At 44.2% G+C, this 23,741-nt stretch overlaps 1 protein-coding gene across 1 annotated transcript in view; it reads right to left on the bottom strand.

Annotated features, from left to right (window-relative positions):
* Positions 1-9,404, bottom strand: part of cdon (cell adhesion associated, oncogene regulated) — a 43,890-nt gene extending 34,486 nt beyond the window's left edge. Inside the window, exon 1 of the mRNA XM_061216916.1 lies at positions 9,070-9,404. The gene's annotated coding sequence lies outside the window, so the exon portion shown is untranslated. The remainder of the gene's footprint in view (positions 1-9,069) is intronic.
* Positions 9,405-23,741: the final 14,337 nt, after the last annotated feature.

The raw sequence follows: 23,741 nt of genomic DNA, 5'->3' as shown, positions 1-23,741 counted from the left end.
GGGTGCTGGGTACGTTTCTAAATATGACAAGTTCAGAGCAAAATGGGCTCAGGAATCTGCCCAGCTTTACTGGCTGCTCAAAGCTGTGGTCAAACGAGGACAGACTGGGAAAACAACTCGGTAACAACCGCTCGGCAACACGAGGGACAAGATGGGAAAGAGAAGAAAATAACTTAAAATGCCTCCCTGCCGCAACTTCCTGAGGCGTTTTACGGACGTTCTGTTTCTCCTGTAAAGTTCCCAATCCATCAGAGTTTAAGCACTTTACATGAATACAGACACGCAGGCCAAGAACCACCAACGCAATTTCGGTTTCCTGCGTTCATGACCATACATATGCAGTGTACATACATTCTACAAGAATGTGAGCTCAGAATTAGAGGGTCCTATCTGTGTTTGAGTAGTTTTGAGCTATTGAGCTTCAAAAATGACCAATATTTAGTATTTCACAGAAAATGTAGACACATTTTCTTCTTAAAAATGTATTTTCCACTGTGTCTTTCACTGATTGTGTGTTTACATGAATGCAATGAAAAGACACCTTTCAGAAACGTGCTCTTGTATTCTGTAAGACACGAGCTTCGCCTCATATGTGAGGGTATTGAAAGTGGCAGCTCAATCCCGCACCCCTCCCCACACGCTCAGTGGCACACAGAGAGACATCTGTTTCCACTGCTTACAAACTGTTTGTTTGTTTTAACAATTTCCCCTCAGCGCTTTTCATTCCACTTCTTAATCTTCTAGCAGGCATTATCAAACGGCAGGTCCCCAAGGTTATGAAATGACTCCACAACGAACTCTGACTTCTGTTCTCTGCCTCTGAATGTTTGTTTCCTGCGACATGGGGTTTCCAGTGTTGACATATTTTACAGAGAACATACAGCACGTGTAAGCACACATATTTTTTTTCTATTGTTCAATAAAAATCCCTGAAAACACACATCCAAAACAGGCCTACATTTCCGTCACAAATTTTGGAAAATAAAATTTTGGAAATAAAGGGTACAGGTGGTTTGTTTATGCCCCCTTACACACCCACCTTGGTAGAGATATTACATGTCTTCAGTGAACTAAACCAAGCTCAGGTTTTTATAGTAGCTCCAGGAGTGCTTAAGGACAGAGAATGAGAATACATGTCTGTGGTTTTGGAGGATTTTGCTATAACAAGCCTGCTTTATAGCCTTTTCATGTCTGTGTATTTTAATCAAATTCCTGCGGTCGACTATGAGTGATGTTATTCAATCTAACAATTACGCCACTTTGTACTCAACTCTGCTTAAGGAACTTAAGCAACCGTTTCAAATTGGAACAACGCCTTCACAGGTTTAGCCGAAATTATTAAGAAATACTGCGTTTTGTTTATTATTTACTTTAAATTAGTTACTTCCTTTAAGTTAAACAAAGTTGAAGACAAAGAACCACACTACAGGTTCATTCAGCTGTTATGTTTTGAACAAGTTTGCTCCTCCACATGTCATGGCGCGTTCTGGGGGAGAGAATGTTGGCTCCACTCGGTCGGCGGTGGATTAAAGTATTATACTGTGACAAATGAAAGCGTGTAATTGGCCGCAGTAAAATGGTCACTGTTGTTTCATTCTAGATTCATCTGCAGCATTTCCATTTCACAACATTCATGGAACATTTTGGTGCTCTTGAATAAAAAATAACAGTTCCTTCATACTCAAGCATTACATTACAGTTATTTAGCTGACAAAAGCGACTTACAGTTGATTAGACTAAGCAGGGGCCAATCCCCATTGGAGCAATGTGGGGTTGAGGGTCTTGCTCAAGGGCCCAAAAGCTGCACTGATCTTATTGTGGCTAAACTGGGGCTTGAACCACCAACCTTCCGGTTCCCAATCTTGCACCTTAGCTCCCAGCTTAAAACACTTTTCTCAATTTATCTTTTTTTTTTAAAGAAACATTGTATAATTCCATTGTCTAATTACCAAATACTAATAGTAATAGCAAATACTAACATGTGAATTCTTTGCCAAATACTTATTATATATGATTGATATAACTGTAAAAATGTAGCACACAGGTTCCTCCTCACTGTATCACTGGCAGACCAGCCAGAGAGGAGGCGTAGCACCTCACACATCTGAACCACAAAAAGCAACCCTTTCTTTTCTATCAAGTGCGGTCGGCAGGATGGGAGTATCTGTACGCTCAAGCCTACCGAGAGTACTGGACTTATGTCCATGGCCTAACAACCACTTATCTAGCGTGTTCGATTGTTTGTTCTATGACCTTGGTATGCAATGTTTTGGATAAAATCGTCTGCTAGATAAAATGTAATGTAATGTAATGTAAGTTTTTAAGGGAGATGAAGCATTAAATCACCCAACAGCTGCCAGCCTTACAGACACAAAAGCAAAAAAAAACGTTGCCGAGATTTGTCGGCTACACAGACGCACTCTACGGAGGATTCCAGAAAAGACAGAGGAGAACTCAGGTGGTCCTCATCTCCCCCAGTTCAACCCCTGAGGGAGAGGGCCAGACCTGGCACACGCTTCAGTTGGCACGGGGAAGATATTTTAAATGTTAACATTCTCGGATAGCCTGTCCGTAGGCTGACTAACGGCTTCACATAAACTACCATTTCTGAGAAACGCTTTCCGATAAAAACACCTGCTTCTTCTAAAAGTGTTTTTTTTATTTTTTATTAAGCCAGGGGGCATTTCACAACAGTGGGGTGAATGCGCTCTCAGAAAACCTTTCTTTGGTTCCCTCCTGAGCCTGATAACAGGGTCGCGTGGTCATTTCATCATATTTGTTGATCGAGTTTCCGGAGCCTAACCCTAATCCTCTAGTCACAAATATCCGTTTGGGAAAGAGGGAAACCAAGCTAATCCCACAAATCCCTGTGTGGAACAGCAACACTGCACTAAGACAGAGAGCCATGCCTGGATAAAAAAATTAAAAAGTTTTAGCAGAGACAGGGCAGTCAATGTTTAATGCTTAGGAGTAGACAGAGTAGTCGAGTAGGCAGCCTTTCCTGTCAAAGGTCGCCCAAACTTGCACACGCCACCTCGGCTGACTGGCGATCTGTCCCCCGCCCACCATTAAAAAGCAGGTAATCACACTCAGTGAATAACAGAGTAAAACAGTAAATAACAGCAGTGATGGTTTTTGAGAGGACAGAGGAGGTACTATATGACTTGTTAGGAAAATTGCCCTTTTACATATCACAGGTGAGAGTCATCCGATGAAATAGATAAAACAACAATAGCTATACTTGAGTTTAACTTTCAAATTTATTTGCAAAGAAATAACAGAAAGTGAGAGAGGCTCTCTGATTTGAATCAGACATAGTAAGACTTATGTACAGTTTTCAGTACTCTGATGTAGAAGGGGGGGCTTTACCAAAACAGAAAGACATGAAGCTGGCCACAAACATTTATCAGTATGTTGTCTTCTGATTACCCCCTGTTGACCTTGCTTTAAGACCGGAATGTGCTAGCAATCCCCTTCTAGGAGAAGCAGAGACATTAATCTCACAGGCTGTCTGTCTGCTGGGAGAGACAGAGAAAGACTCTTAAATCAGAAAGTGGTCTAATTATAATAAAAATGATAAACGGTTATTCTTAATCACGTGATTGTTTTTATGTTAACAAACATTGTCAATTAAGAATCAGTTAAGAAAATTACCCTTACAAACCCAACATATATAAGGTCTCCACCATTTCCCCTATGGTGAAGAGGTGCATCACCCTCACCTCACCTGACTCTCCAATTTCCCATAAAACTGTAATAAAAACTTACAAGGGGCAGGAGAAGCCAGTGAGAGACCCCTGGTCTGTGTCTCTGCAGTAAACATCAGGACTGCTGTTTGATCTGAATCAGAGCAGCAGCAGTGGGAGACTGTGGATTAGGCTAAGAGGGCAGTAAACATGCCCACTTCTAACTGACTCCTAACTGCCCATAAATGAACAGCTACTAGCTCTACTTCTGAAGGGGCCTGGTAGATAAACCTAGGTCACCCCAGTGAAAAACAATTTAGAACAACACAAACTTTCCATTTTTGGATGCTGCACACAATGCAGTGTGTGTCTGTGCTTAAGTATGTGCATTGCATTGTGGGTAGCAGCTGACCCTGTGAAAGCAGTAACACTGCAGACCACGGCCCAACCCCAAACAAAGCTGCAACCCACAAACCGCACCGGGATCAAATCACTACACACACTTTCATCACACCGCCCCACATCCGGGCCAAAGAAAGGGCCCCCGAAACGCATCACACTCTCTCTCTGAGACTCAGCGACACACACAGCGACACACAAGACTCCACACGTGCTCTCGGCACATCTGCTAATTGGGATACATTACTGTGCTCCTAAGTTGAAAATTTTTGTAGATGCGCTTCTAAATTTTTTTTCCAGTTGGCACACATCAATTTCCATGAGCAACTGCTCTTAAAATGGGAGCACTGTAGAGCCTTGTGGTCTTACTGTACATACACCCAACCCACACAGGGAGAAATTAAAACGTTCAAAAATACAGCCACTTGCGCAAAGATTCTGCCCACCCCACCACCACCCATTCTATAAAGATCTTCTGCTGTCCTGCGCATTGAGAAATTCAGACTGTGAATCTTAATCAATCAATCAAGCATGCAAAATGTTAAAATATGAGCAGGAACTTTAACACAGCAATTCCTCTGTTACTTACGTAATTAAGCGTTGTCAACATTAATGCAAACACGTAATAGAGGTGCATGGATGACATATATACCATTACATGCCTCATTACACACATTTACGTACATGTGGCACGTGTAACATGCTTCTCCACAACGGTCACGTTTCCAATTAGCTTCATTAGGCAAATTGGCATGAGCATGCTACATTTAATGGTGCAGGCATCTTATCAATTTATTCATTCATAAAAATCTCCAATCACAAGAGGGAAAAGCACACCTAAAACGAGCATCGCTCTTTCTGCGGAGGAATGTTCCAGATTTTACTTCCAGGAGCAGTTTTAAACCTGACTGCAGTGAGATTTCTGGCACTGTAAACCCTCGGTCTCACAGGTCACTTCTGCAATGTGTCAGCAGTGTTATTTTCCAGTGTAAAGTTGGATTTCACCAATTCAAATTCACAGCTCTTCCCCCAGAAGAACTTCAAACAGAGGCATGTTGGGAAGTAAGGAGGTCCCTCTCTGAAGAATGCCCAAGGGACCCTCCCTCCCTCAGTGAGGCCTGGAAGGCAGCAGCTTTTAGAACTAGAACACTTAATAGCAACAGATTAGCAAACTAGCTAGCTCAGTTACATAGGTACAGATAGATATGATAAAAAAATACATTAAATGGTAAATGGTAGGCATTTATATAGCGCCTTTATCCAAACCGCTGTACAATTGATGCTTCTCATTCACCTATTCATACACACACTCACACACCGGTGATTGGCTGCCATGCAAGGCACCAACCAGCTCGTCAGGAGCATTTGGGGGTTAGCTATCTTTCTCAGGGACACTTGACACACCCAGGGCAGGATCAAACCGGTAACCCTCCGACTGCTCTTACCATGTCGCCCCTTTAAATAAAAACTGCCTGTGCAGAAGTGTGTACACATCATCTCTGGTGGGCTGCGCAGAACCTGCGGCCTGAAAGAAGGAGAGTGCCCTGGGCCTGAACAACGCCTGGGGATGGCTGGGACCCTCCAGACCGGGCCGTGGAACGCCCGCCCGACCCCGCCGGCATCCTCCGCAGACCTGACTGCGCCTCGGTCACCAGCCGCCCCAAACTTGAAAGTGTTTTATTTGAGCCCGTTCATGTGTGTCCCCCTGGCTCCATGTCAGGCATTCAGCACTTTGTTCTCCATAACCCAAGTCTTCCGTATTTGAAACGCGACCCCTTCGGTAACAAAAGCCGCTTTGAAGCTGCGTTCGGGATGGGGGCTACATCACCTAAAGGCGTCTCGGAAAAATAAAAATAGAAACTGATAGAAGCAGATACTTAAAGCGGGGGGTGGACCTCAGCTGTGTCTTTCCATTGTACCATAAGGCAGTTCAAACTTCTTCTTCTCTTTTTCAAAACATTCAATAAAATGTCAGTCAAATGTAAATGAGTAGTCTTGATCAAGGGCTTCAGTCAAAGACTCAAAAGTGAAACTGGATGCAGTCAAATGGGCATGCCGTCAAGACCCTGGTCCCCATAAATGCCCATGTTGCATACACACACGTATATACACACACATTGTGAAAATATAGAGATATAGTCCCAACATCAGGGACTGCCATTTGACTTGTGGTACCTACAACGTATACACACACACGTATATACACACACTCAGACACAAATTACTTACAAGGCATGCCTTTTATGCATATTTACCTGTGCTGTTTGCAATTAAACATCTTTGAGATATACTACAGCAATAGACAATATATCACTGATTAAACAGAGTGTGTGTTCTTCAATGCTAAACAACAATACATATCCTTCAAAATCTCACAAACATGCAATAGACTATATTTCTTATGTTAACTCACGCCGGTTTCCCAAAAGAAAATAAACTCTGAAAGCCAGACTAATAAAAGACATAAGCATTTGGACTTTCTTTGACATTGTATATTCTTGGATCCAAACTTTGTTTTCTTTTTTGCTCTGAGACAACCTCAGGGTGCAAACATTTTGGAATCGGGTTTTGGGGGTGACCCACAGCTGATTGTGGTCAGCCAGTTTCATGTGTTGCTGTGATGCACACTAATAGCCGGTCTCAGGAATAAGCACACTGAATGTTTACTTAACAGTACTTACTCTCATCTCTCTTAATAAAGGCTTCCAAAAGTCAACAACAAAACTGTATTTTTGGAGGGCCAAATATAAACTTGGCAATTATCAACACAATAACCTGCTTGAATAACCAAAATAGAAATATATTTACAGGTAGGACAGTGAAGAGGATAGAAGCTAAAAAAGCACAGAATTCTAAATACAGGTGGAGACCTATGTCCTCAACATATCAAATGCAACCCCTACGTAACAAAAGCTGCTTTGAGGCTCCTCACCTAAAGGCGTCTGGGAAAAATAAAAATAGACACTGTCCAAATGAAGCGGACTACTCAAAAGGCAAAAATTCAGACTGTGGGCTCAGAGGAAGTTTTTATTTTTAAATATAAATGTATCTTCTATGGCAAGCCTGTCCTTTCGCAAAACTTTGCTGTAAATTTGGCTGATGTCATTGAAACAGAACACATGCACTTCTTCTCACAGTATTCTGTGTCCTTATGTTTTAAGAACACATTTTATTGCTCTTCAGCTGCGATCTTTTCCGGTCCTTGCCATGCGACAGTGAGGCAAGGCTCTGTAAAGACAGTAGCACACAGTCACACGAGCTGCACTGACATCCACAGCCGGTCATGTCTCCAGCGCTAGTCTGCTGTCTGGGGCAGACAGTCTGCTCATACACCCTGCACATCTTTTCCACCTCCACTCAAGGACATGGACCAGGAGACGGTGTAAAATGTATACTCAAAGGCTTAAAATGCTGATGCAAGTACTAAAAACTGACAAGACTAGTAACAAACGCCACAAAGACAAACCAATTGTACAAGCCTAAATTTCGGAATGGAGGATATGCATAATATAATAATTAAGTGTTTGGTAGGAGAGATGACTGACTGAAAATGAATGGGGATGTGCGGACAGTTATGAGGGAGAGCTGGTGCATAATGCCATAGCTGCCCTGTACCTCTCCATCCCTGGTAATTTCTGACTGATGAACACTTCACCAGGCAAAACGGCTTTTTCCAAAAAAATACATACACTGACATGATAAACTTTTTGTTAAAAATTATAAATAATGAAATACATAAGCCTGGCCACTACAAGGTAGGAATTATTGAAAGTGATATTGATGCACAGAAAACACTTTTAATGTTAAACACGTCCCACAATTATGTGTATCTGCAAACTATGTCATAGAAAAAGGCGCCAATAAAAAGCGATAGCTTTCAAAATATGTTTAGGCAGTGCCACAGATCTGGAAACCGGAGTTCCTCAGATGCAATCCAATCTCAAAGTCATCGGAGATCTGTTATCACGTACAACATCCCCTCAATATCCCCGCATCATAGCAGAGGAAAGACATCTTTCCCAGAAACATTTTTTTCCTGCAAGCTTTGTAAGTAATTTAGTGTTCCCTCGAAGTAGTCCTTTGTCTCACATTCTTATAATAACAGACACTTCGAGTTGTCACAACAACAGAAAAAAACAATTGGCTATTACCAAGTGTGGGGATACACAATTTGATAACTGAGACAGGATAGCTTCTGGTCGTATTGAAACCGCATCATGCAGGCTAATTGTGTGCTGCAGAAGTTATCTTACTATCCGATGATATAGCCACAACAATTCAGGAATATTGACGGTCACATTCATTGATTATGATAAACGTTACTCGCGTTATTCATATGCACAAGAATGTACTAAGTAAAACATTTCTTCATTTTGAAACAATAGTAAACATGATCAGCCTGTGTCTCACTGCATTTTTTCTAATTCCATATTATGTGTTATCTAAAATATGACTGTTCAGCCTGTTTGCCACAGATTAAACTGCTATTAAACACCGCGGGTCAAAGCAAGTGAAATCAAAAGTTTTCCTTTACACCTAATGAAGTGTTACAGTCCTACGGTTCACCTAACGGAAAACAAAAAAAATGACTCTTTCGCTCTGAATTACGTTGGATTAGACAGTCTCGGGTGTCAAGTGAAATGTCACAATGTCATATTGTGTAGTGTAAAAAAATATAGTGTCCTGTGGTTGCGCGTGTGGTCTTTCTTCCTCGAAGGAAAACTGCAGCACACAAACCTCGTGCGTGGTGTTTAGTTTCTATCGATTACGGTTTGGGGTGGAATTTACAACAGCTCTGTTAAACGTTAACAGAGTAGCATCACTGATCACTTGGTAAATGTGTATTTGCGTTCCCGTGTTCAAAACATCTAGTCACTCTTCACTCCTGCTCCTCCAAACCAACGTAGGCTATAGTGTTCCATCGCGACTTTTTGCAAAGCAAGCCGCATATCCCCCCATTGCCATTCCCAGTCCCCGTCCTTACCTCTCACTGGAGGGTACGAGCTTCGGTCAGCCGGATGAACTACACGAAAAACGCATTTTTACAGTTGCAAATCCGCACGGGCCCCTCCATTAGACTCGGGCGTAAAAGAGTGCAGAGTACTGTCATGAAATAACAAAGAAACTAATTTTTTAACCCGTCTGTTTGCAGATCAAAACTTTTAAAGTTGGACTTATAAACCCTGGCGGTCGCAGACGTAGCATACGAACTCGCAGGATACGAAAGTAAATCTGATATTCCGATTGAGTGCGAACAAGAGAGACAGTAACGCACTCTCCAATTTACTCCCTCTCTCGCTCGCTTACTCACTCACTCACTAGCCGACACACACACATCCTTGGAGCAAGTATCGAATTGCTCAGCAAATCATGGAAGCAGCCACGAGCCCGATCGTCAAACCAGGAATGTTCCTGCCCCGCAGCCCCATACGTTAAAAGCGTAAAAGGGGGAGGAGGGGCAGCCCTGAGTCTGGGGCCGGTGTGTTAACCAGTCTCCCTGGAGCAAAAGACCGAACAACTGCGAATGTCCTTGGCCATTCTGTCGCGTTAGGATGGAAAAATAACGGACAAAGTAGAATTCAGCCAGATGTTTGTTGAATTGGCCTTAGGAACAAGATAGTGCAACTATAACCAAAAGCCAGGAATCCTTACGGTGTTGACACGCGTGTGCATAAACCTTTTTGCTTTTGTATCAGACTTTATATCTTCTTATTATTATCACATCTAATACCGTAATAGTTTTACAGCTGTTCTTTCGTATTCCCTTAATCATTAATTAGATTCGTTTATCTGCTCTTTACACAAAAATCGATTTACTGTATCTTGCGGTTATATGCGGGCATTTATAGGTATTTATACGTGAGTTGTTATATATTTAGATATAAGATGCAATGATATAGACTACCTCACTACATTATTGCGCTTATTGGTTGAAATGGGTTTAAGTTATATTTAAATCACGACATCGGGTCAAAATGCTGAAGGCTATATTTTCAGATGGAATAACAGGACAACCTTGTCATTTAGCATAATCTTGTTCAGTAATAGCCTCTGCACACTTGTTCAAACGTGTGCATATGTAAGCTATTTATTTATTTGTTTATTTATTTATTTGTCTTTTGGCCCCATTAAACCGAAACGAAACAATGTGTTAAGGGGGCGTTTTAACATTTAACACCCGTGGCTAGTTTTGGCACCAGAATAAAATGTTGGCTGGTTTCAGCTGTTTCCATAACACCGGGTGAGACTTGCGTTGGGAGGAATGGATGACGGGCAGCGGGGGGCGGGGGAGGAGGGGGGGTGTGTGAAACAAGCGTCTCGTTCAGGGGCGTGGGGGTTGTGCAAACACTGCAATTATCTTTCCGTCTGTAATATTTGGCTCCAGCCGCTGATGACAAGGCGGGGGGGCTCTACATTGAGTCACTCCGCAGGTGCTGTTTACCGTTCGGATAGCCAGTGCCTGTACGCGAAAGGTGCGATTGAATACCGTCCCACGGCCACTAGTACAATCACTGCGGTCCCATGACTCCAAGATTCTGACGGGTGGAGAATACTTGGACGGAGCGCTGGGTGGAGTCGCTAGCATTCGCAAGACACCTCTTGTCAGTTCAGTTACTTGTCTTCTCTCCTGAGCAATGGGGGATTAAGAATTGCTGACTTGGTGCAATATTTTAAGCAGGTCGCCATGGTGGAGAACCACTCCTCTCCCAGTGTGAACCAATAAAAAAACAAACAAATGTTGGCTACAGCAATTATGTTAACTCTACAGGGCGGTGTGATTTCTCTTTTGGCTTGTGTGGGTTTTATATGTAATGACAATTGGAGCAGGCTTTTAATGGAGGGAGAAGGAGTAGGACTGACTGACTGTGGCCCTCAAAAATATTAGGTCATGGGGCCCAAGATCCCCCATGGCACCCCTGAAAAGGAGATATACGATTGTGTTTTCATTTAATCAATTTTTACTGTTTGAAAAGTCGCCATGTTTCCCCAAAGACAGGACATAACTATACCACTTACTCCACATCCTGGAATGCATCTTATCATTCATGTGTCCATATCTTTCATAAGTAACAGGGTCCTAAATGCTCTTCACAAGCTGCTAGTATGAGTTGTGTGTGTGTTTGTGTTTAATACGAAGCTGTTCTTTTCTGTTCCCCACCCTGTTTTCTAATCATCTTTGGAGGAGTCGTTTCCACCGGTTTCCCTCAGAATGGCTCTGTTGTCCTTTTTGGATTCCCTCTGCATCCTCTAAGCTCCGATCCTGAAGGGCCACTGTGTCTCCTAAGTGCTTAATGTAAGCCATTGTTTGGCTAAAGAGTCTGCGCACCTTGAATTATTTGCCGCTTGAAAGGAAATCAGAAATTCCTGCAGAGACTGGCTTTTGAGACCTCTGTTTTACATAGAAAGGCATCACGGGTTTGTGAAGTTAGGGAACGCAGACTGTTTGAAAGCAGTAGCCACCATTCTCCGGGTTTATGACCAGCATTCGCCCATGTCCCTGTTGACACTGCTGGCTGCCTGTCTTAGGAGTGTCTCAGGTTCAACGTCCACCCTGTATGAGGAAATCAGCTGATAAAGAAAACAAAAGCAGACATCGTTCGCTGTGACACACTCCAAACAAAACTACACTTCCTCCTGCTTTATCACCACCTCATTTCCTGTTTAGCACTTTCTCATTTCGTGTTCATCAGCCTCTCACTCCATTTTTATTTAGCGCTTGTAAGGGTAATTTTCTTAATTTATTCTTAATTGACAATGTGTGTTAACATAAAGACAATCACATGATTAAAAATAACCTTTTATTATAATCCTTATTACTATTAGACCACTTTCTGAATGAAGTGCTTACTAGGAGCCTTTCTCTTTCTCTGTCTCTCTCTGTCTGCTAGCACATTCTGGTCTTACAGCAAGGGCAAGGCTGGAGTTTATCTGGAAACAATATAATAATAATAATCCTAGGTTGTAAGCATCATGTCTTCCTTGTTTTTGTCTCCGCCCTTGTGGAAAAATGTGTATAAGAGTCTTACTATGTCTGATTCAAATCAGAGAGTCGGTAAGCTCGATCACTTTCTGTTATTTCTTTACAAATAAATATGAAAGATAAACTCAAGTATAGCTATTTTTGCTTTAATGTGGATCTGTTTCATCAGACTATGCTCTCCTGTGAAATGTTAAAGCTTTTTTCATCACCCTCTGGTCTCCTCTCTCACTCTCTCACTTCCTGTCTTGAAGACTCACGTCATCCTTTCGAACAGTTTGCTGACTTGGAGTTTAAAAAAAGTATGGAAATCAAGTAAAAGGGAAAATGGTAGCAAATGTTTACAGTCGAAAGGCAGATAGCAGTGCATACACACAACCGTCTGTGGTCATGATGACTCACAATTTTAAGGAGCTACCGAGTTTAAGAAGCTGTTTTGGAGTGTGGTACTTTACCAGTCTTGGTGGCATTCCTTGTGCTGAAAAAAAACTGCAATGGTAGAGTTGTGGACAAAAGCCTGCATTCAGCAGAGCTGACAGCTTTATGGTTTTATCCGTTTCTCTCTGCCTTTCCCTTTCAGGTGTGTGTGTGTGTGTGTGTGAGAGAGAGAAATAGAAAGGGCAGAGCCAGTGTGTAAGCATGAGTGTGTGTGTGTGTGTGTTTGTGTGAGAGAGAGAGAGAGAGAGAGAGAGAGAGAGAGAGAGAGAGAGAGAAAGAGACAGAGCAGAGAGCAGCAGTGCCAGTGTGGAAGCAAAAGTGTGTGTATGTGTGTCTCAATGTAAATGTGAAACATAATGTGTTTAGTGGGTGAGGCAGAGAGAGAGTGCCTGTGAGACAAAGAGTGAGAGCAAGTGTGTGTGTGTGTGTGTGTGTGTATGTGATAGATAGCGGACATCATTTGAGAGAGAGAGAGAGAGAGAGAGAGAGAGAGATCACTTTCTCTTCTTCTCCCCCTCTCCTCTCTCCTCTAAGACCATCCTGGGTGCATTCCTGATCGCTGAGAGTGTCTCCCAATTCATCACCCCAGGCCTCTATGCATCTGTCTCTGCCCCTATGGGCTGCGTTGTGCCTCAGGAAGAGAGAAGGGAAAATATAACACCGCATTAAACACGAAGAACGCGAAGGAACCGGGCACACATGCTAAGACTAATCACGCAATCACACCCAGGCATAAAGGAAGCCAGATAATAGGGTATAGGGGTCAGGCTTACGTCACCATGGTGCTTTTCTGCACATTTGATAGCAGGTGATGTGGGGGGAAGGCTGGAAAGGGAGGAAGGGGGGTAAAGGGGAGGGAGGTGACCCGCAGCTGCACCTCCAGTGCTGGCTGGGCTGCAAGGCGAGCCCCAGGATGAGGGTACACGTGTAGGCCTCACCAGGCCCAGACAGGGCCGCCCCCAGTGGGGCACTGATTGTTTGTTTAACTGCCGCTTTATGGAATAGCTAATGACAGGAAGTCCTTAAAACAGCAGCCATTACTATTTATATAGTCCCCGTTCGGAATAAACTCTCCTTTTCTCACCCCCCCACCCCCCCCCACCCCACCCCCCGCCCTCCTCCCACGGGAGGCCCTCGCAGTTGAGGAATGCATCCATTCACAAACCGGCGGCCATCTTGAAAGCTTGTGTCACGCTTCCTGTTTCCATGGCTACACCGATACCCACTGCAAAAGCAAACACAAGAGGGTATGTGAGAGAGAGAGAAAGAGAGAGACCCTTACTCAATGAAAATATATGGCCATTGACTAAAAATATACTATGACATTGAATCATAGACTTGAATGTGGTGGTACTCCAGATATAATAACAATGCATTTCAATATATTTTTGCTCAATAATACATTCTGTTCATGAAATAATACAGAATTTAAATCAGTACAGGTAATACATCAAGCAAGCCACGCATCTCTTGAAAAAGTTGTAGTTCCCACAGCCTGTGGGAGTGTTGTGCTGACCTTAAGATTGTAGTTGAAACAATTATTTCAGCTGTACAAACTTGATTTGGGTGAGTGCATTTGTGTTCACTTAATTATGCATGTGCATGTGTGAGTGTGTGTGTATGCATGCTGAAGAGAGGGTGTGTTTGGGTGTGGTTGAACAAACAGAATATACTGTATACTAAGTGTAGTATTTGTGTGCTTGTGTACAGATATATGTTCTGGAATGCACAAGAGTGCCCCAACTGTACAGTCTGCACACTGTATGTGCTGTTTTGTTTGTTGTTCATTTATACAGCTGGTCTTGACTGAGGCAGCTGAGGTCAGGAGTACAGAGACAGTCCAACCAGGGAGCTAAAGCTGCTGAATCTGAGCTACTGTATGAGCCTGGTTCCTGATCTACTAAAGCACTGCACAATGCACACACACACACATTACATTACAGTCATTTTGCTGACACTTTTATCCAAAGTGATTTTAAGGGCCTTGCTCAAGGGACCAACGGCTGTGTGGATCTTATTTTGGCCACACCGGGGATCGAACCACCGACCTTGCGGGTCCCAATCATGCACCTTAACTACACTACTCACTCGCTCTCTCACATACACATGTCCGTGCTGTGTAGGTAGTCTATAGTGCTGTTGGGCCTTGGAGATGCAGAAAGTGTCCATGCTGTGTTTACACACACACACACACACACACACACACACACACACACACACACACACACACACACACACACAGTGTCCCTGCTGCATCTACATACACACACAGAGTGTCTATGCTGTATCTACACACACACAGAGCATGTTTCTGCTGTATCTAATCAGAGCTCAGACCTGCTCTCCCAGGGGACAGGAGAGAGGAACAGAGGCCTGATTCTGGAGCAGGAGGAACCAGAGGAGCCGTGGACAGATGCGAGGGAGATGATGACTTAATAACAGCCTCCATCTCTCTCTCTCTCTCTCTCTCACACACACTTACTCTGTCTCTCTCTCACTCTCTTTCTCTCTCTCACAGACACTCTCGCTCTCTCTTTCTTACACTCTCTCTCTCTCCCTCCCTCTCCCACAGAGAGAGGAGGACTGCAGCTCCTCCTGTTTCACATTAGATCTGCTGGACAATTCCTTCAAAAACAAGTTCTCGACCCACCCCCACCTTCCCAGCGTCCAGCTGCAGATCCCAGACTTTACAAGGGAAACAATATACCATATATTTACATCATTCATTCATGTCTTGACACATCCCCTAACAAAAAATATGTAAACACTTTTTTAACTTTAAAAAAATATTTTTGTAAATATTTACACTGCTGTGAGAATATATATTTCTCTACATTTTCCAAAAATAATTTACAATATATTCCATTTCCGTAAGGATCGCTCTTTTTATCAGATAACATTACATTTTACAGTTACTACCTGAGTACCTTACAGCGAATCATCCACAGTGAGTTATGTGTTAATGACATCGTGAAACGGTACCGTAGGTGCTCTCTGTCACCCAAACATGTCAGAAGGCGGTCGTTTTCTGATCAAGGTGCTGAACAGTAGTTTTACGGGCTCGTTAAACTGGAACATGACCGCTCTGCAGCGACGGGTCTTTCACGGTCTGTTCCCCCTGTTACTGAGCCCACCCAACAACGTGATCCGCCATCCTGCCCCCAAAATCCCCCCCACCCTGTCCTCCAGTCTGTCCTCCAGTCCCATCCCAGTCTGGACAAGCTCAGAGTCTTCTTGTCTGTTTAAATACCGGTCATGAACAAAATAATAAAAAAATAAAAAAACAATGTAAAATCACTTGATTGTGTGAAGAGGTTTTTTGGAATGCTTTTTTTGTTCTACAGTCAGGGCTCTACAACTCCATTGCACTGAAGCTGTCCAGTTCCCACCCTGATTCTGAATGTCCAGCGCTCTGCAAACACATCCATATTCACTACAATGAACCCCACGCAGACATCTGCCATGTTCTCCTCCATGAAACTCGTGGTGTTGCCAGCTGCTTCCTACCACACCACTGGCTGCCGTTCTGCTCGCAAAGGGCCATGTCCATGTCTCATCGAGAGAGCGATGAGACATGGACCCCCTAACCAACGGAACCCTACACTCAGAGAGTGGTTCCAAAAGTGAACCCTGTGATTTCATAGACTCGGGCAGAATGGGTTTCTGTCTAGGAGTTTTCCCACTTCACACATCTGACAGAGGGTTCCATGAAGAACTAAAAAGGGAGAGTGTAGGCAATGCAATAACCAATTGCCAACCGAGTGGCTAAGTTGCTTGACTGGGTCCCAGAAGGATAGTGATGAATCCTTGAGAGGGAGACAGACACAGCAGAATTAGAGAGCGAGGGTTCAGGGTTTTGGACACTGGGAGGGACATCATGTAAAAATCGAAAGGTGGGCCATTAGTCATGAATCACCCAGAGAAAGAGACACAGGAGAGAGTGAGGGTTCAGTGTTTCAGACACTGGGGGGACTCCATGTGAAAATCATGGGACGATTATGGGTGAAATTGAGCACCCGGGACAAATCGGTGACAGAAGAGGGTCAGAGGCAGGTGAAATGAATCCTGCCCTAGTCTGGGTCCTGGCATGGGGCAGACTGATGGTGCAGGAGGGAACACGTTGAGAGGCTCAGGTTCGGGAGCGACCTGGACGGGCCGGTCCCCCGCGGGGATGGAGAGAGGGGCGTGACGCACAGGCGAAAGGGCTTCAGAGGAGTTTGGAGCAAGACTGATGATCCCGATTGGCTCCTGGGATAGTCGTTTGATATTTGACCTTGTCATGACCTCTGAGTCACCAGGTTAGGCACCATGATCATCGACAATCCCCCCGCCTCCTATTGCTCAGACCCTGAGGAGCTGGAAGTTAGTCCATTTTTTTCACATACACACACACACACACTCCAAATGCCAAAACAGCCCCCACCCTAACCCCACCTAATAATATCTGTCAACTCACTGCAACACAAAAAAGAATTTAAAAAAATACTCTCCAGTCTATATCTCATATCAGCAAATATCTCATTTTTCTTTACTTATATTTTGCAAAAATAAAACACACTTCACAAAATGTGATGTTAAGATTTGCCTGACATATTTTGGCATCAATTTCCAATTCAGAAATCGCATCAGATATTTTATTAGTTTTCCTAACGGGACGCTTACATCATTAAAACATTGTAAAGCAAGCATATTGAGATTCCTTTAAGTTGTCTGGAATAAAAGAAGATATCTGTGCTTCATTACCAGAAGAATGATTTGATCTTCTTTCGTTTAATCTCACTGATGGATATTAAAACCAGCCGCTGTTCCCGACTGTTCTGGCCCCTGCTGGGCTCCACCTGCTCCAGCAGCTCATTAAGGGCAGGGCTGCACACCTCAGCCCAGCTGTGCCTCCTGTGGGGCAGGCTGGGGAGTCAGGAAAGCCCCAGGCTTCAGAGGCCTCAGTCTCTGATCTCCACCACAGGTCTGTAAATCACTTGTTGAAGAAGTACAAAGAACAGGGACTGAAAGCACCATGTTCTCAGAGATGTACGGACCAAGCCTTCTAATGAGAGAGAGGCCTAGGTCTGAAGAATCTGGTGGGTGTTAAAAGAGTGATGGACAGTGAAAGGGAGAAGGAGGAGGAGTTTGAGGAAGAGAGATAACGGAGAGTGATGCAAAGAGACAGAGATAGAGGCGAGAGATAGAGTTGGTGGAAGAGATAAAGAGGTGATGAACTATTAAGGGAGAGAGAAAGGGCGAAAGTAACAGTAACAGACTTTGCAGTGGAAAAAAAAGGAACTCCATTTTGGAGAGTTGGACTCCCTTGAAAACAAGAACACAACCCTAAAGTACCTCACACACACACACACACACACACACACACACATATTGGCATTCATTAGCCGGCTGCAGGAATGCTAATATTGGGTTTGGCTCTGTGAGAGCTGGATCTGAGGTGGGATTACTGACCCACACAGCAGTGTGAAAGAGCCCTTTCTTCAGGGTCCTTATCTCCTCATAGCCACTTGAGGGGTCCCGGGGTACGGACCTGTTCCTCAGAAAAGCCACATTCACCGTGGAGGAGACTTCACTCCATCCCTTACAAAGCACAGCTGGAGCAGGGCTGCCCAATCCTGTTCCTGGAGATCTACTGTCCTGTAGGTTTTCACTCCAAATCTAACAAAGCACATCTCATTCAACAGCTAGAGCAGGGCTGCCCAACCCTATTCCTGGATATATACCATCCTGTAGGTTTTCATTTCAACTGTAATGCAGTACATCTGATTCTACTAATTAGCAGCAGAACAAGACCTCCAGCTGTTGAATGAGGCGCACTTTGTTAGGGTTAGAGTGAAAACCTACAGTATGGTCGATCAATCTCCAGGAACAGGGTTTGGAACCACTAGTAGAGAGCATCCTCATCTATAGCGATGCAGTGAATGAATTTTCAGAAGACTTGGATTGTTCTGGCACCGGACCGTAGAGATACCGGTACTTTCCCTGTTAAAACGGCAGAGCTGGTGAGCGCCTGGCTTCCCAGCTTCATTCACAACCCCTAGCCCTGCGGCTCATCAAGTCCTGAGTCTTTGTGCTGCCGGAAAATGAAACACAATCTCCCAAAAAGTAGATGTAATGGTGTTTGTCTTGGCAGGACACGAGCGGAGATGGAGCTGCGTGTAATGGGGGGGGCGGATGGAGGGGGGCCTTGTTTCCACGACTGAACTCTCTTGATATTTGGGAAGAGGACGAGCTGAGGATATGGAACATGCAGAGAAAGTAAACAGGCCTCGGGACTTTAGGGCAGATCGAGCCTGATTGGGCCCGGAGGCCCCGAAAGGAAGTGAAGATTCAAACACACGATTAACAGGTGCATTACGAAGAATATTGCCATGGCTTTTTCATATTTCAGCGACTGCAGTTGATCTACGGTAATGTTGATTCATGTGCGCTGTCCCTGTAACAATAAATCTGTAAATATTATTATTACACACCAGAAATTTTAGGAGATATTCTTGTCCACAGCAACTTGCACAACTTTTTTTTCATGCTCTACACAGCTTCCTTTTGTACAACTTGATATACTATACATACCGAGGAAATTCAAGGGTGCATTTCACGAAGCAGGATTACTGAGTTCACTGGAAAACAGTGATGAGTAAAACCCAGAACAGCTCTTTTTAGTCCATGTTCCAGATTTGGGAGGGCGCCGGGTTTTATGCAGTGTATCTGGCTCTAACTCAATAATCCTGCTTCATGATACAGGCCCCTGGTTCAGGACCTTGCTTAAGGTAGCAATGGCAGTGTCCTACATGAACCTGCAACCGGTAGGCGACAAGCCCAGTTCCTTACCCCATTGCTCCACACTGCAACCCAAAGAGCACACTTACATTTTACTGTATTTGAATCACTTCATCAGGTCAGTGTTCTGTGGAAGAGCGTGCGTTCAATATCGCACATCTGCGTGATCCGCCGCCTCGCGTGCGCGCATGCTATTTCCTGTTTGTCAATCAGCCGGTCAACAGCTTCCTGTGGAGAGGAAGGCCGGGTCTCAGCTGCAGGTTAATTAAGCATCTGCTGCACGTTATCGTTCGGTTACAAGACCCTCCTCAGGCACTTCACCTTTCCTTTAACTTTTTTTTTTAAACTCTTTCTCTGGGCTCTTAAGCAAACCCAACCTGGTGTGCGTGAATACACTCTGTGCTCTCGTCTCTGAACACATATATAATTGCATTACACTCATTCAGCAGATGTTTTAGAGTGACTCTACAGAATGAGAACATAAACACCGTCACCTGACTGATATGAGCAATGGAGCCAGGCCTGGTACACAACATTCTCAAAGTTATGAATCATTGTAAGAATAATTTTGAAAATGGGTAACATAGTAGAAGTGCATTTTCTTCCCCCCACCCCCAAATTTTTTTATAAATCAAATAAAAGAAGAACAAAGGGAGGGAGATGGAGGGAATACAGTGGGGTGAATTGGTGCAGGGTTTATGGGGGCAGGTGGGGGAGGAGGTGTGTCCGTTTATCGTGGTAGACGGGTTGGCAGGTGGTTCTCATTAGCACCTCAACCCACGCAGGACTGCAGCCTCTCGTGATGGAGAACGACCTGTTCTCCCCGAGAGCACAATCCACTTCCTCTCTTCCAAAAAAGAAAAGGTATGGAATTGTTCCTGTCTGCTTTTTCGTCTTATTCTTCCTCTTATGCCAATATAGAAAGGCCAATTTGCCAGAGGGAAACTTCTCTCCCCGCCCTCCCAACCCCCCCGAGTATATTTTTTAATATCCTCCTCAGACTGTAAGTCTCCCCTGATTTCTTTCCACCATTTTAAATAAATCCTGTCGCCTGGCCCCAGGGGCCTCGACCAGAATTCCATCCCACATAAGCTCTGGTGTTCTCCATCTTCTGTACATCGTGCCTGCACACATGGGGGAGGAGGAGGAGTAGATGGGGTTTCGGGGTGGAATTTGAATAGATAGAGCCTGTGATCATGATCGGCTGAAAATTGAACTCTGATAAAATAAGTCCCAGATGCGCACTCCTGGCGCAGACTTCAAATGTATGTGACCCCCGGTCTGATCGGGCGCCATGACGACAAGGTGAACCCCCCCCCCTGACTTTTCTCTGAGGGGGCTGTTATCTCCCAAACGCACACACCCCTCTGTGTGTGCGTCCGCCAGAGGACGGAGCCTGATAAACACAACCAGAAACATCTTCCATCCCAACAAAAAAAAAACCTTCTCTCATCTCTCTCCCTTTCTCTCTCCCACTCTGAACATCACCCCCCAACCCCTATTTTAAGGAATGCAAGGGAACATCCCCACCCCAAAAGGAAATGAGAAGATTTTTGTAAAGGTTTTTAATCTTTAAAAATTTGGGGTACTGCTTCGGAGACAGAGGACCTGAACTTGCTGACGTCTCACACTTTGACCTTTTGTCCCAGGACAATGTTACGATGCTGTTCCACAAAATGCAGCCATTTTGTGCACATAAGAAACAGCACATGCTGAGAAACCTCAACTACAGCTGGGATTGTGCAAAATGGTTTCCCATGGTTTAAACCTGTGATTATATAAAAAATAAATCAATACAGGCTTCAACAGTCAACAGTACTGGAGTAAGAGGAGATATATACAATCAATAAATGTATCTGCACTTTTCAGAAACAACATTTTTTTACAAAGGATAACTTTGCATAAGGAGGATGAGGGCATTCTGTCACATGACTTAATATAGGGAAGGGAAAGATCCCTATTGGTTGGCTTTGTGTCAGAGGATGGCAGACCATGCTAAGCTACACACTGAAGCCCCAGGAACACCATTAACACGGAGGATCAGGAACCAAACCTTACAGACAGCCAGGTAGGAAATCACCTGAAGAAGAACCCTATCACCTGGTGCTATGGTGCAGTCACCATAGCACCAGGCCGGTTTCACAGACACAGACACAGATTAATCTGTACTGGATTTCACAGAGTTTTGTATGGCGAATCTCCACTCAAAATTGATTTAGTCCAGGACTGGGCTTCATCTGTGTCTGTGAAAATTCCCATTGATCAGGGCTGGGGAAAGTGTGAGGACTCAATGACTTAATAACCAGTATAGTGCTGAAACACACCAAAATCCAGCAGATGCTGTGGCTCTCCAGGACTACTATGGACTGACCTGCGCTGGATTTTCAGACTCTTGCTTTAGAATAAGCACTGAATCATGCAGGGAGAGCATTTAACCTCACCCCACTGGCTATGGAAGTGTTGCTTTCCCAAACTTTGGGGAACACTGAAGGCTCATGTGAGAGAACGCTGGGAGGGTCTTTGAGAATTCTTGCCAGTAATAGCAACAAGAAAAGAAAAGATGAAACACAATTGTTGTGCTTTCATGTGTGTGTGTGTGTGTGTGTGTGTGTGTGTGTGTGTGTGTGACAGAGACAGGGAAATAGTCAGAGAGACAGAGAAAGAGAGGGCAATAGAGAGAGAGGAACAGAGCGAGATACAGAGAGTGTGAGAGAGAGGTGACCAGAAAGAAAGTGAGACAGAGAAAGAGAGAGAGAGGGAGAGAGAGAAAGAGAGAGAGAGAGAGAGAGAGAGAGAGAGAGGGAGAGATAGGCTGTGAGAGTATCCTGTGGTGTGAGACTGGAGGTGGTGGACTCTGTAAAACCCCCTGCTGCAGCCGGAACATCTGCCTGCTCGCCGGAACCAATCAGAGAGGAGAACCCAGAGGCATGACAAATCAGACTGCTTGGTGATCTTTTCATGGAATTCTGGGATGGGCAGTGAACAAAGGCTGCCTGCTCAACCCCCCCCCCTCTCCATTCCCCCCTCCCGTCCCAAACCCCCCCTCACACACACACACACACCCTTCACACACACACCCTTCCGTCTTTGATATCTTAGACCCCCGCATGGGGTAATAACCGTTCCCCAAAACCCAACCCCACCCCGCCCCACCAAACCCAGCCAAACTATAAATAATTCCATGAAAGTAAAATGGCCGTCTCAATATACAAGAAAATTCTCTGTGTCAAATCTACTCGAACAGACATGAGGTAAGAGTCAGCCCTTAGGGATCACGCTTAATCTGGAACAGTTTAGAGTAACTCCCTCAGAGTTCACACTGAACATTTTGCAGTGTATCCTAACCTGCCTGTTCCTCTGTGAGGATGTACAAATGTATGTTTACTAAACCTTTCTGAACCCACTCACCCCGCCAAATGATTTTTTTAAAACAACAATCCTGTTTCCTTCAACACCTGATGGCTTCCCTACAGTCTTTATGAGGGGTGCGAGAGACCCACCAAAGCCATCAGTACACTTGCAGTAGTTCAGCACAAGGATGAAGATAATTTATACAGAATGATAGACAGACGGGGAGGCAGACACTATCAGAAATAAAGGTAGGGAAAGTGCCTAAAAAGGTACAAATGCTTGTCGTTGGGGCGGTACCCTATAGGTACATAAAATAGTATCCCTAGCCAGCAATATATATTTAATTAATGTTTACCTTTTTTGCTTGGAAAACAAACTAATTTGTACCCAAAGAGAACATTCCTGTACTTCCTGTGTATTTCTGAAAGTGCAGACAGACAGACTGATATACAGACAGACAGACAAGCAGGCAGACAGACAGATATACAGAAAGACAGACATACAGACAAGCTGGCAGACAGACAGATATTCAGACAAACAGACAAGCAGATATACTGACAGACAAGCTAGCAGACAGACACACAGGGACTTTGGTCTGCGAGGTCCAATAAACTAATAACACGGCTCTCAAAGCATGTCTCACAGCTCACAACAGCCCTGCCTCAATGAACACAATCCGAGAGGAAATATCTGGATGGAGAGAGGGAGGGAAAGAGAAAGAGAGGGAGAGAGAGGGAGAAAGAGGAAGAGAGAGGGAGGTTGGGAGCAAGGGAAATAGAGAGGGAGAGAGGGAGAGTGGCTCTGGGCCCAGTGGTACACTCAGAGCCCGCACAGGGATGAGTTACACAGACAGCAGGCCAGGAGCGGATTACGCACCACTGAAATATGTCAACACGCTCTCTTGCCTTCAGAAAATTTCCCCTTTTTTGCATTTGCCACTCTCTCATTTTTCATTTTTATTTTTTTGATTAGAGTTTAAAATAAAAAAATCATTGGAGTCAAAAATGGAGAGAGAAAAAAACTTGCTGAAAGACAAGCTTGCTGTTGCTACATATTAGCCAGATTGTGAGATCACGTTTCATTAATAATATATATTTCATTTCACAGAG

The sequence above is a fragment of the Conger conger genome, chromosome 13 (assembly GCF_963514075.1).
Source record: "Conger conger chromosome 13, fConCon1.1, whole genome shotgun sequence".
Lineage (NCBI taxonomy): Eukaryota > Metazoa > Chordata > Actinopteri > Anguilliformes > Congridae > Conger > Conger conger.
The sequence above is the reverse complement of the archived record's forward strand: the minus strand, read 5'-3'. Positions and strand labels throughout refer to the sequence as shown.